Here is a 14,525-nt window from a genome sequence, read left to right as displayed (position 1 = left end):
AGCATACCTGCTATGGGTGTAGATGTTAATAGGCTATCCCTCAGCCATCCTAAGGGCCTGAGTCAGTCAGGGCAATTAGCGTGGCTTTCTGGGCCGATGTACCCTCTGGCAGGCTGCTGGCCAACACCACATATTTGCCATCTACCACCGTCACCCCTGCCATCCTTTTACCCGCCACCAAAAAGCTGCTTCCATCTGTATACCAGTTTGGAACGCCTGGCCATGGCTGATCACACAGATCACTCCAGACCCCTGTTTCTTCGGCAAGGATGTCAGCACAGCAGTGGACAGGGGAGGAGTCTTCTGTCTCAGGTAGGAGGGTAGCAGGGTTGAGGATAGCAGGAGGAGCAAACGTTACCGGCTCAGTCAGCAACAGACTCTTATAGTGAGTCATTCGGGCATTGGTCATCCATCTGTCTGGGGGCTGGCAGATAAAGCTTCTTCAGTCCCACAACCACGGGGGTACTCTGACAGCCATCCCCATGCCCCCAGTCTCTGCCCATGCCCTAGGGAAGGCATTCAGCCTGTCTCTTAGGTCTGCACCCCCCCCCCCCTTCGTACAGTCATGCAGGCGATACTCTTCCTCAGGTTGTAGGGCCAGGATCATGGAGGCAGGAGATTCCCAACTTACTCTAGGCCCCTTTTGAGTGAATCTGATCTGGGCCTTCAGTTTAGTCAAAAGGTCTCTCCCCAGAAGCGGTGTGGGACACTCAGGGATGACCAAGAAAGAGTGACTCACTTGTCCTTTACCTAAGTTTACAGTACGTGCAGTAGTCCAAGGGTATCTTTTCTGGCTTTTGGCTCCAATTATTATGCTTTGTTTTGTTTTGTTTTTTGTGTTTGAGATTTCCCAATGGTTGTTTCAACACAGTGCTCTGCCCTGGTGTCTACTAGAAAGTCCATAGGGGTCCTCTCCACAGTTAGGGTTACCCTAGGCTCGGGGAGGGAGTTAGAGAGCCCTGTCTCCCCTAAACATCATCCTCTAGAGCCAGGAATTTAGGGGCCTTCCCCTTCTTCTTAGAGCATTCTCGTGCCCAGTGTCTGCTTTTCACTCTCTTTCTTCCTTGGTTTCTCTCCAGTTATACACTTTCTCTGCCTCTAACTAAACCCTATAAAACCATGGCATGTAACCCTTCCAGTCTCTGTAACTTTCTTTTGATGTCTGATGCTGACTGCCCTATAAAACCCATAGCTACCACAGCTTGTTGACCCTCAGAGGTCGGGTCAAAGGGAGTGTAGCATCTGTAAGCCTCCATCAACCTCTCTAGGAAAACGGATGGGGGCTCAGTTGGCCCCTGCATTACTTCTCTTACTTTGCCAAATTAGTGGGGAGTCTTGCCGCTCCCTTGAGACCTGCCACCAGAGCCTGGCGGTAAACTGTCAACTTCTCCCTACCTTGAGCTGTGTTGTAGTTCCAGTCAGGTCTGTTGAGAGGGAACCCTACGATTATCTCATTGGGCAAATTGGTTGGGGCCCTGTTAATCCCTGGGACATTCTTCCGAGCCTGTAAGAGAATTCTTTCCTTTTCTTCCGTGGTGAAAGGAACCTGCAAAAGCTATTGGCAATCATCCCAAGTGGGCTGATGAGAGAACATTAATGATTCTACCAGGCTGGTTAGTCCAGCTGGATTTTCTGAAAATGTAGGATGGTTAGATTTCCAGTTATAGAGATCAGCTGACCAGAATGGCCAGTACTGAAGAGTCTGGAGAGAATGAGGGTCTGTAGGTGGCCCCATTGTGCACAAAGGAAAGGCAGACGTGGTGTCTGGTGTCCGGAACCTCATCTGCAAAGGGACACTGTGCGTCGTCTAGATGTAGTGGAGGCGAAGGGGCCAGAGGGGGCAAGGGATAGGGAGCAGAAGAAAGAGGTTCTGGCCACTCAGGAGGCCACTCAATCTAGGAATAGATCTTGGGGGGAGTTGAGGGCTGAGGCGAAGGCTGCATTTCAGGAGGAACCTTCGATTTCACTTTTGGTCCGTGGAGAGGCAGGACTCAGGAGCCTGGCTTCCACTGCGGGATCCACAGTTTGACCCATGGGGGTGGAATATGGATGAGGTCTTGCCACACAGTTGTGTAGGGCTGCTGGTCCAGGTGGTACCCAGGTTCGTCCTGACAGACAAAGGCTTTAATTTTAAAGTTTACAGTCAAGTCAAAAGTCCCGTCTGGTGGCCAGCCCATGTCCAATGTTGGCCACTCAGAAGCACAAAATGTCTGCCAAGGTACCTTCTTGATTTCTACTGAAAGATTGTGGGTCCTGGACCTGACTTCAGTCCAGTGATCTAATGTCAAACTTAGGGGGGTTGTCACAGTCTGTCCCATCGTCCAAGTCAGGAAAAAACACAAAACAGGCACAAGAGATACACACACAAAGACTGACAAATATACAAAACCAATCCAAGGATGCAGAAGGTCCTCACCCCAGACCCAGTAGGACTCCTGGAGTCCTTCCCCTGGCTCCGAGGTGTCCCCAGAGTGGCAGTCAGTGATTCTCTTCTCCAGACTTGGGTCTCCATTTCCTGTGAGATGTTGGGATTTTAAACAGAAACTTCCAAACTTTGCTGGTACACAGAAACAGTTTCAGCCAAGAAATCCCACCTCCAAGTGGGTCTTCAGAGACGAGGGTGGCCGTGCTATCCCGGACGAGACACAGATAAACAAACCAACACAACAAGCTCATGTTCGTTTCAGAAAGCAGAAAACAGACACTCAGAACAGAGACACTGACTGGCGTGCACACATTCAAGAGGGGATGGGTGGTCACGATTCCTGTCCCATGCACCAGATGAAAGACCCACAATGTGATGACTCCCCCCACATTCTGACTCAGGAGAGGCGACACCCCAAATCACTCAGGAGAAATGCAAACTTCAAGAGGTTTATATGGGAAAGACCAGTGCACTGGGAACTACTTGTATCCCATCTTGGGGTAGAGGAGTCAATGAGGATCTCAAGGGGTAAGGGATTTATAAAGCCACAGAAACAACGAACACCTGGCATTGGGCTATAGAAACGCAAAAACCACAAACACCTGGCATCCTGGAACAATGGGGCTATTTTGGACACAGGTCTAGGGGCTCAAATTTTTTTTTTTTTTTTAACTCTCTGTCAGGATCTTTTAGATGAAAGGATATGCAGTAAGAATTTGTTCACTGAAAAAACGTTAGCATTACAGATATATTTAATAGGAAAGTATGTGAGGCACACACACACACTCAAACATAAACACAAGACATAAGAGAGAGAAGGATGGGGAGAAAGGGAAAGGAAAAGGGAGACAGAGGAAGAATTGCTGAGAGCTGTGAAGAAACAAACAGAAAGCCAATGACGTAAACCTGTATCCTGAGTCCCCAAGCTTTAGAGCTAAAAGAACAGATAGCCTCATTCCAGGGTGAAGACAACAAGTGAAAGACCAGAAGAATCCAAGTTTTTAAGTTTTGTTTAAATGGAAATAAAATGGAACATTTTAATAAAACAAGAGACCTTCAAGTTGCCACAGGGTCAGCATGACTCTTTCAGCTGCTTGTTGGATCTTTCAGAGGGCAGTCATGATAGGCTCCTTTTTGTGAGCACTTTATAGCCTCAGTAATAGTGTCAGGCCTTGGGGCTTCACCTTGAGCCAGATCTCACTTTGGGCTTAAGAAGAACAGAAAATTGAACAACAACAACAACACAGCAGCCTGTTCACAGATTAAAATGTCTCTTCTAAAGAAGAGCACACAAGTAGGTTATTGTGTTTGGCTATTTTTAGTAGTCAACTTGACTACAATTAGAATACCTAAACCCCAAATAGTTGTGTTTTAATAAAATAACTGTGATACGGTTTTTCTTAATTCAGTCATTGGAAGTGGGAAAAGTCATCGTTAATCCAAATCTGTTTAGGTGGAAAGATATACCTTTACATCTTTTGAGGTAGGAAGATCCACCTATTACCTGGGACACAAATTTTAGTGGCAGCCTAAATGAAGGACTTGGGAAACGGAAGTTCTCTCTCTCTCTCTCTCTCTCTCTCTCTCTCTCTCTCTCTCTCTCTCTCTCCCTCCCTCCGTAGCTCCCTCCCTACCTCTCTCTTCTTTCTCACTGGCTCACTCTTGCTCTAGCTCTTGCTCTGCCTGTTTGCCATTGCTTTTCCTCTTGCCCTCAAGTCCACTTCTTCACTGTCAAGAGAACCTATTTACTTGGATTGAGATTCTGGAATACTGGATTCATGCACCTTGCATTGGTAGACAAAATTGTTGTAATAACTAAATAACATCCTGTACAGCATTCTAATAAATTGTTGGGGTGCACTGTGTGAAGGTGAGTCTCTGTCCTTGCTCATCTATCTAAGCATTCTCTGATCGGCTTTAAGGAAGGGCTGATTGCCAATAGCTTGGGCAGGAAGTATAAGGTGGGACTCCCTGGTAGAGAGAAAGACATTATGGGAGAAAAATCAGAAGTCTGAGGGAGGGGATCCAGCAAGCAAAGGCAGAGGAGGACAGATGTGAGAGTTACACATGGCCTTGTCAGTATGTAAGCAAAATTGGGTAGTTAAGAGGAGCTTATCAGTTTAATCCAGAAGAAACCACTAGGCTGTCAATTGGCCAAAGTCTGTGGAAGCAGCAAGAAGCTTCTAGAATATCAGGAGAACTTCTTTGGTGCATTTCTCTCTAGGAAGTAATAAATGATGATCAGTGAAGAATGCTAAGCAAACCAATGTCACAGAGTTGTTGTTCACTGTCTATCGGATTATACCTAAAGATCTCATGTTCTCTCAAGCATCTACTCTAGGAAAACATCCTTGCCCTTTTCCCAGGTAGTTTACAGAAAAATACCATGGGTCTGTTCTCAGCAAAACATTCTCCCATGTGTCTGCCTCTGCAGAATTCCTCTCATAAGAGAGTTCGCAGAAAAAAAAAATCACAATACACAAATATGTATCCAAAGAAAGTAGACATTTCTAGTTCAAGAGAGAACATGTATGTATGTGTATATATATATATATATATATATATATATATATATATATATATATATATATATTACATGGTGTGTGTGTATATATGTTTGTGTGTTCTATCATTTCTGATCCTCTAGAGAATTCTGATACAGTATGTACTTGTCAACTTGTCAAGTCTCTGTGGCAACAGAGATGAGAGGAGGCTGTAGGTTCTGTGATATGAGAGACAGCAACATGTAAAGTATAAAGGGTTTGTGAGGGAGTAGAGGACTCAAATCTCTATCTTCTTTGAATGTTAGCCTTTTAAAGGCTAAGCTCATCCAGAGTCTCTCACACTGATTCATGCAGAAGAATGTCTGACTAAATCGCTGAGCAAATTGTAGATCAGTCAAGGGGATACATCATATAATTTGCATAGCTTCCTGTTAGTAGAACCAGTTATACTAACTATTTATTTTGATAATCAAAGTACTTCATACTGTAACAAAACACTGACGCTGCAAGTGATTAAAAATGAGGGAGGAACTGGAAAAGACTGGTAAGCGATGTAATAATTCACACTCAGACGATAGCATGAAGGACTAGTTATTGAAGGCCGATGCTATTGAATTTGGGGAATGAAGCTTCTGCCCAAGTAAAGTCGGGACCCCCATTCTCAGTAAGCCAAAAAGAAAAGTCAAAGTCACAGAAAAACAGAAAAAGAAGACTCATTTTAAATGATAACATTGAGAAAAGATGTTCCTCGTTTAGTACCATTGTAGAAGGGAGATCAGTGTTTAAGCTGAGCCAAGGATTTATATATTCAAGCACCCACCAAGCAATGGTCTGACTCACCCTTGAACGATCTTGGATGTCAGTATCAACCAATAGTACAATGGGAAATCCCATTCAGAAAGACAAGTTTCTTTTGCTGAGACCATTTTCCTCTCCGCGAAAAAGACTGCCTGGAAATGCTCATGCTTTGTGGTCCTTTGTTTCAGTATTGGACAGTCAGAGAAATAAGTTCTGTAGGATATCATCAATCCTGTGAGGCTGGTTACAAGTGCATTGAGAAAATGGAGGGCTAGCCAGGAATAAGGGTACTGCCTGCAGTTCAGGCCTATTCTAGGGAAAGATACTTTGGTTTGTAAGCCTAATACAGTCCCATGCCACACCCTGATCATTTATTAGCAGCTTCCTTTTACAGATATTACATGCTTTTGAATCAAATTAGCTAGAACACACATAAGATTAAACAATGTTTTATCTATATCTATATCTATATCTATATCTATATCTATATATCTACATCTATCTCTATCTCTATCTCTATCTATCTATCTATCTATCTATCTATCTATCTATCTATCTATCTATCTATCTATCTATCTATAAAACATTGAAATCCGCCTGCCTCTGCCTCTGCCTCCCAAGTGCTGGGATTATTTCACTTAATGGTGGCTTGCTTTTCAATCTTTCAGTCTCCCTGTTTATTTGAACTTTCTATCATTTCTGAAATTAGAATACAAAGAATTACGTTCTACTGGGCAACAATGGACCTTTTTGAACGAAGTTTGACACAGTTGTCCCTCTTCCTTCACTCATACATCTACTCTTCCTTACATAAAAGCCCTGCTAGCCCCAGTGACATGCTTATGCTTTCATGATCGATGTGATCTATGAGATGTAGTGCTGCGTCTTATGTGTTTTTACTATTTTTCATAATTTATCACTACATTTTTCACTTTGTCTTTTATATTCATACCAATTTTTAAAAGTTAGAACCCACATATGAAGCAAAACATGAAATTCTTCTCTGAGTATGAGTAACTTCACTTACTATCACACTTTCCATATTCATATAACTTAGAAATTTGACTTCTACAGTCTTAAAAATATATATCTTTATGTTTTTATTTGTAAGGGTCTGTGTGTATGTCTTTCTGTGTGTCATGAGTGTTGAATATTATACATAAGCAGGCCACAAGAAGATACTGTGTCTCCTGCATCTGGAGTTGTAGGTAGCTATTGCTCATCTTGGGAGCTTAATCCCAGTGCTTTGGGAGAATGGACTTCTTTTTAGCCTCTGCCATCCCACAAAAGCAGAATATTCATCTGAAAATTTCTAAAGCTTTGATGTGTGTGTGTGTGTGTGTGTGTGTGTGTGTGTGTGTGTGTGTGTGATGATACCCGGATTACTATAGTTAGAAAGAGTGCTAAATTCAGATCAATATTCTATTTTCTCTAACTACTACATCTTACAAAATTATATGGTGGTGTGCTTCCTAGAGAAAATGATAACCTGTATTTCTGGGGAGAATTTAAATACTATGGTTACTTTTATTTTTTTAGGGTTAGATAAAATGAGAATACTATTGATAATTTTACACACATTATTTTCAATTAGATCATTTCTAATTCATGTTTTAATTGATGAGTACTGTATACTTTAGATTTTTTTATTGTTTTAATAAAGTATATTTTTATGTACATGTGTGTATATATCATATATGCATACTGGATTTATTTTAAATGATGTTTAAAGCACAACTTATTGCTTCATAGTAAATTGTATTACAATAAATAGTGGAGATAATGGAAATAAATCTCTGATTCTGTTATGATTCTGTGACATATGTAGGTAGTGTTTCCACACACCAACACTAAAATTAAACTTCATGTTGGACAGTTTCCTCTAGCAAACCTACCTATGCAACAGCTGCTTTAACACAACAGTTGTCTGGGCACCTCAATCATTTCTACATTCACATTCAAATTTTATTGCCAAGTTAGGTCTCAACTTGCTACTTGAATATATAAAACAAGTTGGATTATGACAGTCACTCTCTCCAACTTCTTCTAAAGACAGAAGGATTTTTATCAACTGGGATAAAATTCCATGTTTAATATAAACAATGGAACCAGGTGAGGGACAATTAAGTTCCTAGATGTGAAAGAAAGGCAGGGCAACACACATGGCTGATATTTTTACATTCAATGTCTTTCTCATCAAGCAAACATGATGAGGATTTTCTTGAGTTGTATTTTCTTGAATCAGTTTTAATTATCTGCCAAATCTCACTGAGTCAGAAAGAATTCTATTTATTGTGTTTATAATTTTAATATACTTTTACCAAATAATTTGTCAAATAAGCAGTATTTTTAATATTGTATTTATTTACATTTCATACGTTATACCCTTTCCCTATTTCCTCTCAGGAAATGCTCTAACTCATCCCCCTCCCCCTTCTTCTATGAGGATGCTCCCTAACCCACTCCCTCCTCACTACTCTGGCATTCCCCTACATGGGGACCATTCATAGAACCAAGGGCCTCTCTTCCCACTGATGCCAGATAAGGCCATCCTCTGCTACATATGCAGCTGGAACCATGGCTCCCTCCAGGTGTACTCTTTAGTTGGTGGTCTTCAGTTCCGGGGAGTTCTGAGGTGTCTGGTTGATCGATCTTCTTCTTCCTATTGTGTTGCAAACCCCTTCAAGTCCTTCAGTTCTTTCCCTGACTCCTCCACTGGGATCCCTGTGTTCAGTCCAATGGTGGGCTGCAAGCATCTTCCTCTGTATTTGTAAGACTCTGGCAGAGCCTCTCAGGAGACTGCTATATCAGGCTCCTGTCAGCAAGCACTTCTTGGTATTCCCAATCCTCTTTGGGTTTGGTGACTCTTTATGGGATGTATCCCCAGGTGGGGCAGTCTCTGGATGGTCTTTCCTTCAGTCTTGGATCCACAATGAGGGAATTTGTTGTTCTAGGATTACAGAAAGTTAAATAAGTTTATAACATATGAATTACTACTATTCTGCTGTGAATGATAAGAAAATACCACACAGGAAATAAATGAAGAGAATAATAATGATCTTTATGGAGATTCTTTAAAAATGCAGTATAAGATAGCCTACAAAATACTTGTGAGTTCTTCTCATTCATATCTGCAAGGTGGCTCATGGGGTGAACTATTATTTCATCAAACAATTGCCTAGAATAAAAGATGAGGTCCTGTTTAATAAGTGTGTTTCTTTTGCTAGGTGACCTTCGGTTGAAGTATTGTTACCCAGTGCGTACATGTTAGTACCTACTATTGATGTTTTACTATACCCAGAGAAAACCATATGTTTATATGTATATGTATGTGAGTGTGTTTGTTTTAAACTACATACATAATTCATGCATATACACACACACGTGTGTGTGTGTGTGTGTGTGTGTGTGTGTGTGTGTTTTGTTTTGCTTTGCTGCTTAATTTTATAGGGATTTAAGATGGAGTAAAAAATGTTCTTTTAGAGGCTACACTGGGATATATGCATCAGGCTACATTATAAAGAGAAGGTTCAATTGATTTTTGGTTAGTAAGTTTCCTGTGAATTCCCTGTGTATGTGAGCTACACTTAACTGAAACTTGACCTTCTAAACAAGTGTGTTTACTTCTTGTTTATTACCCTATTTAAAGTCAGAAGAGAGCAACATAAAATAACCCCTGAAAGAAAATTTGAATGCTGAGAAGAAAAATATCTCATTTTTACTTTGGGCTTTCATACTAAATAAGCCATAAAATTCAAATACCTGTAGACAGAAATATTGTTTAATTTAATCATTTCATTTCCCTGGGTTTGTCCCCATTCTCCTTGTAAATTTTATGTGTATTTCTTCCAGTTTTCTAAATCATAGCATTACATTAATATTACTTGTCTTAAAACATAAGGTTTCTTTATTGTTTTTTTCTATGAAACATCATTCAGTTTTACAAATTTAGAAAGACAAAGAGCTACAACCTATAAACAGAATATTTGGAAAGATTAATTTTCTAAGGTTAATCCTTTGAAATAGCTTTTTCTTAAGCCAAATCAGTAACTTATCCCTTGTACCATTTCTATAAAGGGAAAAAATAAATCCACTATTTTTAAAGTAAGAACACCTTATTTAATTTTAGTTTTTCTGAGGATAAATACAGGGGTCTCACTGTGTACTTCTGGCAAGGCTGAAATTGGCTGGCCTCCAGCTCACAGACTTCTAACTGCTTCTGACTTTAAGCAGAGGGATTAAAATTGTAGGTCACCGTACTTTCCCAAAACATTCCTAATCTATACAAGAGAGGAAATTGAGAAATATAAATCTGATTGAATAACACATTTTTATCATGAATGGCCTTTACTGAACTGTATCACGGAGAGTCAAATATCAATATCTCATGGCAGTTTACAGAATATTTGCTGGATTTTCTTCAATGCCAACCATCGATTAGATATCTAGGCTAACTGAGTTTTGAGTCCTTAAGTTAGCCTGTTCTTTGAAGAGATAACCATTTGAGAATTTTTAGAATAGCTTCAGACACTATGAAACTAATAATATATATGAGTTACATATATATATATATATATATATATACACACACACATACACACACACACACACACACACACACACATATATATATATATATATATATATATATATATATATATATATTCAGCTAATATCATCTCATACATCATCTTTGGGCTTGTCAATGTACTGAGTTAAATCATCATTGTCATGAAAAAATTTGAAAATTCTCATCCTTGAGTCTGTGGAATGTGGAAAGGTATACTGAAGGAAAGCATTTAGCTACATTTCACCTGATGCCAGTTCTCACTGAGAACAGGAAAGTGGAGGGACATCACTTGTCTTGCTGTTTATTCTCTCTCACCATGCATCTAATACATCTGTTCGATTCACTGACTTCACTAAATCACAGAACATGACTACATTAGGGATAACCATAATATTCAACATTTAACCTAAATTGAGTTATAATTTATCAACTATATTTTTTAATGCATAGAAAGTAAATATGGAGATACTGTTTTTGTTCAAATATGTTGACTTGCATTTGGACTTAAGATTAGCAATTCAACTGACATGACTGCCTTTCTGGAATCCTTTCAATTCATAACCTTACTTTTTCATTTGCATATGAATCTTCCTATAACTTAGAAAAGGTTCTATATTCTTTAAGCTATAATAGTCATGTATTCAGCTTTCTTTAAAATTTCAGATTTATTCATTACATTGTATTCATTTGTTATATTATATAAATATCTATATTCACATATATAGATTTTTAAAATTCTTAATATACTTCTCATATTTTACACCATTGTAATCTCTGCATACATAATTATCTATCTATAATTTCTCCAAATAAAACTTTAATAATATTCGTTAAATCCCTTTTTATTATCAATGTAACATATTAACTTAGACTTTGTTTCAAATATATAGTTATATACATCACTCATTTGAAACTCTATTAACACCTGGAAGGATATAGTATATTTACATATTGGTATATTGGCAAAATGAGATTCCCCTGCAAATCTCAGTCTGATATACTCATGTTTTCCCTCATTCTTTGATTCATATTATTTCTATTTGTCTCTGTGCCCTAGAACATTGGCCTCTACTTTTGTTGGTTGTCTATGACTTTGTTGTTAATCTTTAAACACTTTTCTTGAGTTCATCCCTCAGTGATTTGTGACACATTTACCTTATTCTTATTTCTTATTATATTTATTATTTTCTTCAATATAAAATTGGTGATGCCATGCATTTTTAAACTCATAGTCTAAGGAAACACTGGTTGATACAGAAGTAAGAATGTGGACAAATATCAGATCTAGAAAATGTAAAAGAGATCTAGAAAATATAAGAGCACATAATTTCCAAAAGATTTTAAAAGTTTTATACCTATACAGTGGAAATTTTATTCATATAAAAGTACATTGTACAGTCTGGTTTATTATCAAAAATAGAGTTTCTTTTCCCAAATTCAAATTCCAAATCCCATTTCAAGAACCAATAGTTTTTCTAGGCACATGCCATTTTCTTAGCACTCAGGAGGCAGAGGCAGACAAATCTCTGAATTTGAGACCAACTTAATTTAAAGTGTGAGTTCTGGGATAGCCAGGTCTACACAGAGAAACCCCGTGTGAAAAGAATTACACAACAACCATTACTCAAAAAAACAAGAACAAGAATTACAAGAACAAGAAGAGTAATCAGGAAGACAAAGAGGAGGAAGAGAAATGGTTTTAGTCTTCATATTTAATTGTATTTTGAAGCCCTATACCTTTAAATTATAAGAATAGAATAATAATTATTAAATGTGTTACCATCATCTATTAACAACTTCTTGTAATGTGATTCTGTCATGGACCCATATCCCTCATAGTCTTCATTTCCTTATTTTTCATGTTACACTCCTCCATTGCTGATGGGATTGCAAGCTTGTACAACCACTCTAGATATCAGTCTGGCGGTTCCTCAGAAAATTGGACATAGTACTACCAGAAGATCCAGTAATACCTCTTCTGGGCATATACACAGAAGATCTTTCAACTGGTAATAAGGACACATGCTCCACTATGTTCATAGCAGCCTTATTTATAATAGCCAGAAGCTGGAAAGAACCTAGATGTCCCTCAACAGAGGAATGGATACAGAAAATGTGGTGCATTTACACAATGGAGTACTACTCAGCTATTAAAAACAATGAATTTATGAAATTCTTGGGCAAATGGATGTATCTGGAGGATATCATGTTTCATTATAATCTCACTCATTTCTTTTATAATGAAGCTTTCAAAATCGAATGAATTGGAAATTTTAAGCAAAAAAACTAGAAATCTACAAATAACATTTCAAAATATGTTACCCTATGGAAATGCTAAAGATGCAGATTTCTTTGATATCTTACATTGACAGAATAAAAGGTAATAAATCAAGTGAACAGATTACCATTTGGGATAGACTCTAGTCTATTTGACAGCTGGAATAGTATGTTGAAGAATTAAAACTCTTCAAATTTCTAAATAGAAGTGGTGCCAGGAAACTGTGAAGGTTTCCTTGGTACAATATCATTCCTAATGGTTCTTTAAATATGCATAAAATCACTCATCCATGGAAGTGCACACTTTTAATTGTAGCACTAGGGACTCAGAGGCAGGGGGCCCTGAGGCCAGTCTGATCTACAGAGCAAGTAAGAAGCAGTGCCACAGGAAAATCCTGTCTCAAAAATGAATTTTAAAATCCCATTCATTTCTTTACTTTTGAGATAATTATTTTATTCCATGCCCTTATTTTCAGTAATAATAATAATAATAATAATAATAATCAGAAAGTGATAAAATTCATTAAGACAGCCTAGATTGGAATACCCACACTTTTCCTATAAATTCATTTTGTACATTTAAACAGAAATATGATTGTGTATGAAAAACACACAGGAATGCTCAAGTGAAGTACAATTATACATGTGTTCAGAATATGCACAGATGTCAAATTCCTTGTACATCAATGTCTGGATTTTAAAAGATTTCCAGTTTGCTATAGTATTCTAAAAATTCAGCATAGATGTAGTTGTTTAGAGTGAAATGTTCCCAATGGCATGATGTATTGAATACACTGCCCACATTTATGTAGTATGTACATAATAGGCTTTTACATATTATCCTGCTGTGTGAACTCTTCCTGTAGAAAATAGAATGCACTTCTGGAAGAATACCTGTACCTGCTCAATAAATACAGCAAGGAAGTTGTTCCCTTTTTCTGCCTCAGCAGTGCAGCTTGTTGAGTTCCATCACATTATGCCAATAGCCTCATCCTTCAGTGAGAACTTCAGTCCCCTGTGTATTTTCCATGGTTTCTCTTTCCTGATGTGAACTCTGTACTGACAACACAGAAGCACTACAGAAGGCCATAACAGGGATTCTCCTGCACTACAGCTTTGAGTCCCCTGTTTCTGCTAAATCTCTAATGGGACTTTAGTTCTTCAGCACCAGTCACCGAGGGACTGTGACATGAATGTGCTGAAGGAAAAATATCACTGCAGGTGTGACTGGAAGCTTACAGGCTGATCTACTTTAGGTTCACTCTGTCTGTTCCCTAAGAGAGAAAAAATAATTTTCAGAAAGTGGACATCACGTTGTCTGCAAAAATTAGTAATTAAAAAGAACACAAGATCCAGAAATCTTATAGAATTTAAGCTTTTCCTTCAATGTAGAATTAATATTATGCATATGACAAAATGAATAAGATAAAAATTAAAACATTTTGCATAAAACAAGTAACATTCCTTTCTTACTTTTTTGTACTTAGTTTTAGTCTTGCAATTGAAAATGGATTGATAAAAGCTTTAATCTCCACCAGAAAATTCTTTTAAGAACTGACTCTACATTATTTTTTAAAGTAAGATGTAGGTAATTATGAAACTGGTGAGCATGGTAGTTAGTGTGAATAAAAGCAGGAAAAGATCTAATTACCTGAATTGAATGATTTTTATGTCCTTTTGTATATTAAAGGAATATGGATTAACTGATTTTTTTCTGGCACAGCAGGCATGACTCAGTTAGCTGTTCTCACAGTAAAGTTAAAACTTCCTGAAATGTTGAAGATTTTCAGCTTATATTGACTTAGAGATGCTGTATCTAGGAATCCAAGTTCCTTATAGTGAATTCCAATATCCATATTTCTATATGGAGTCTGCAAAGGAAATGAATTACTGTGAGCTAGAATGTATGACTATGTAAAGTTTGTAAAGACACTTCAATAAATAGATGAAA

At 38.1% G+C, this 14,525-nt stretch overlaps 1 pseudogene; it reads right to left on the bottom strand.

Annotated features, from left to right (window-relative positions):
• Positions 1 to 442: 442 nt before the first annotated feature.
• Positions 443 to 2,318, bottom strand: LOC110328907 (annotated as a pseudogene).
• Positions 2,319 to 14,525: the final 12,207 nt, after the last annotated feature.

This window comes from Mus pahari, chromosome 11 (genome assembly GCF_900095145.1).
Source record: "Mus pahari chromosome 11, PAHARI_EIJ_v1.1, whole genome shotgun sequence".
Lineage (NCBI taxonomy): Eukaryota > Metazoa > Chordata > Mammalia > Rodentia > Muridae > Mus > Mus pahari.
The sequence above is the reverse complement of the archived record's forward strand: the minus strand, read 5'-3'. Positions and strand labels throughout refer to the sequence as shown.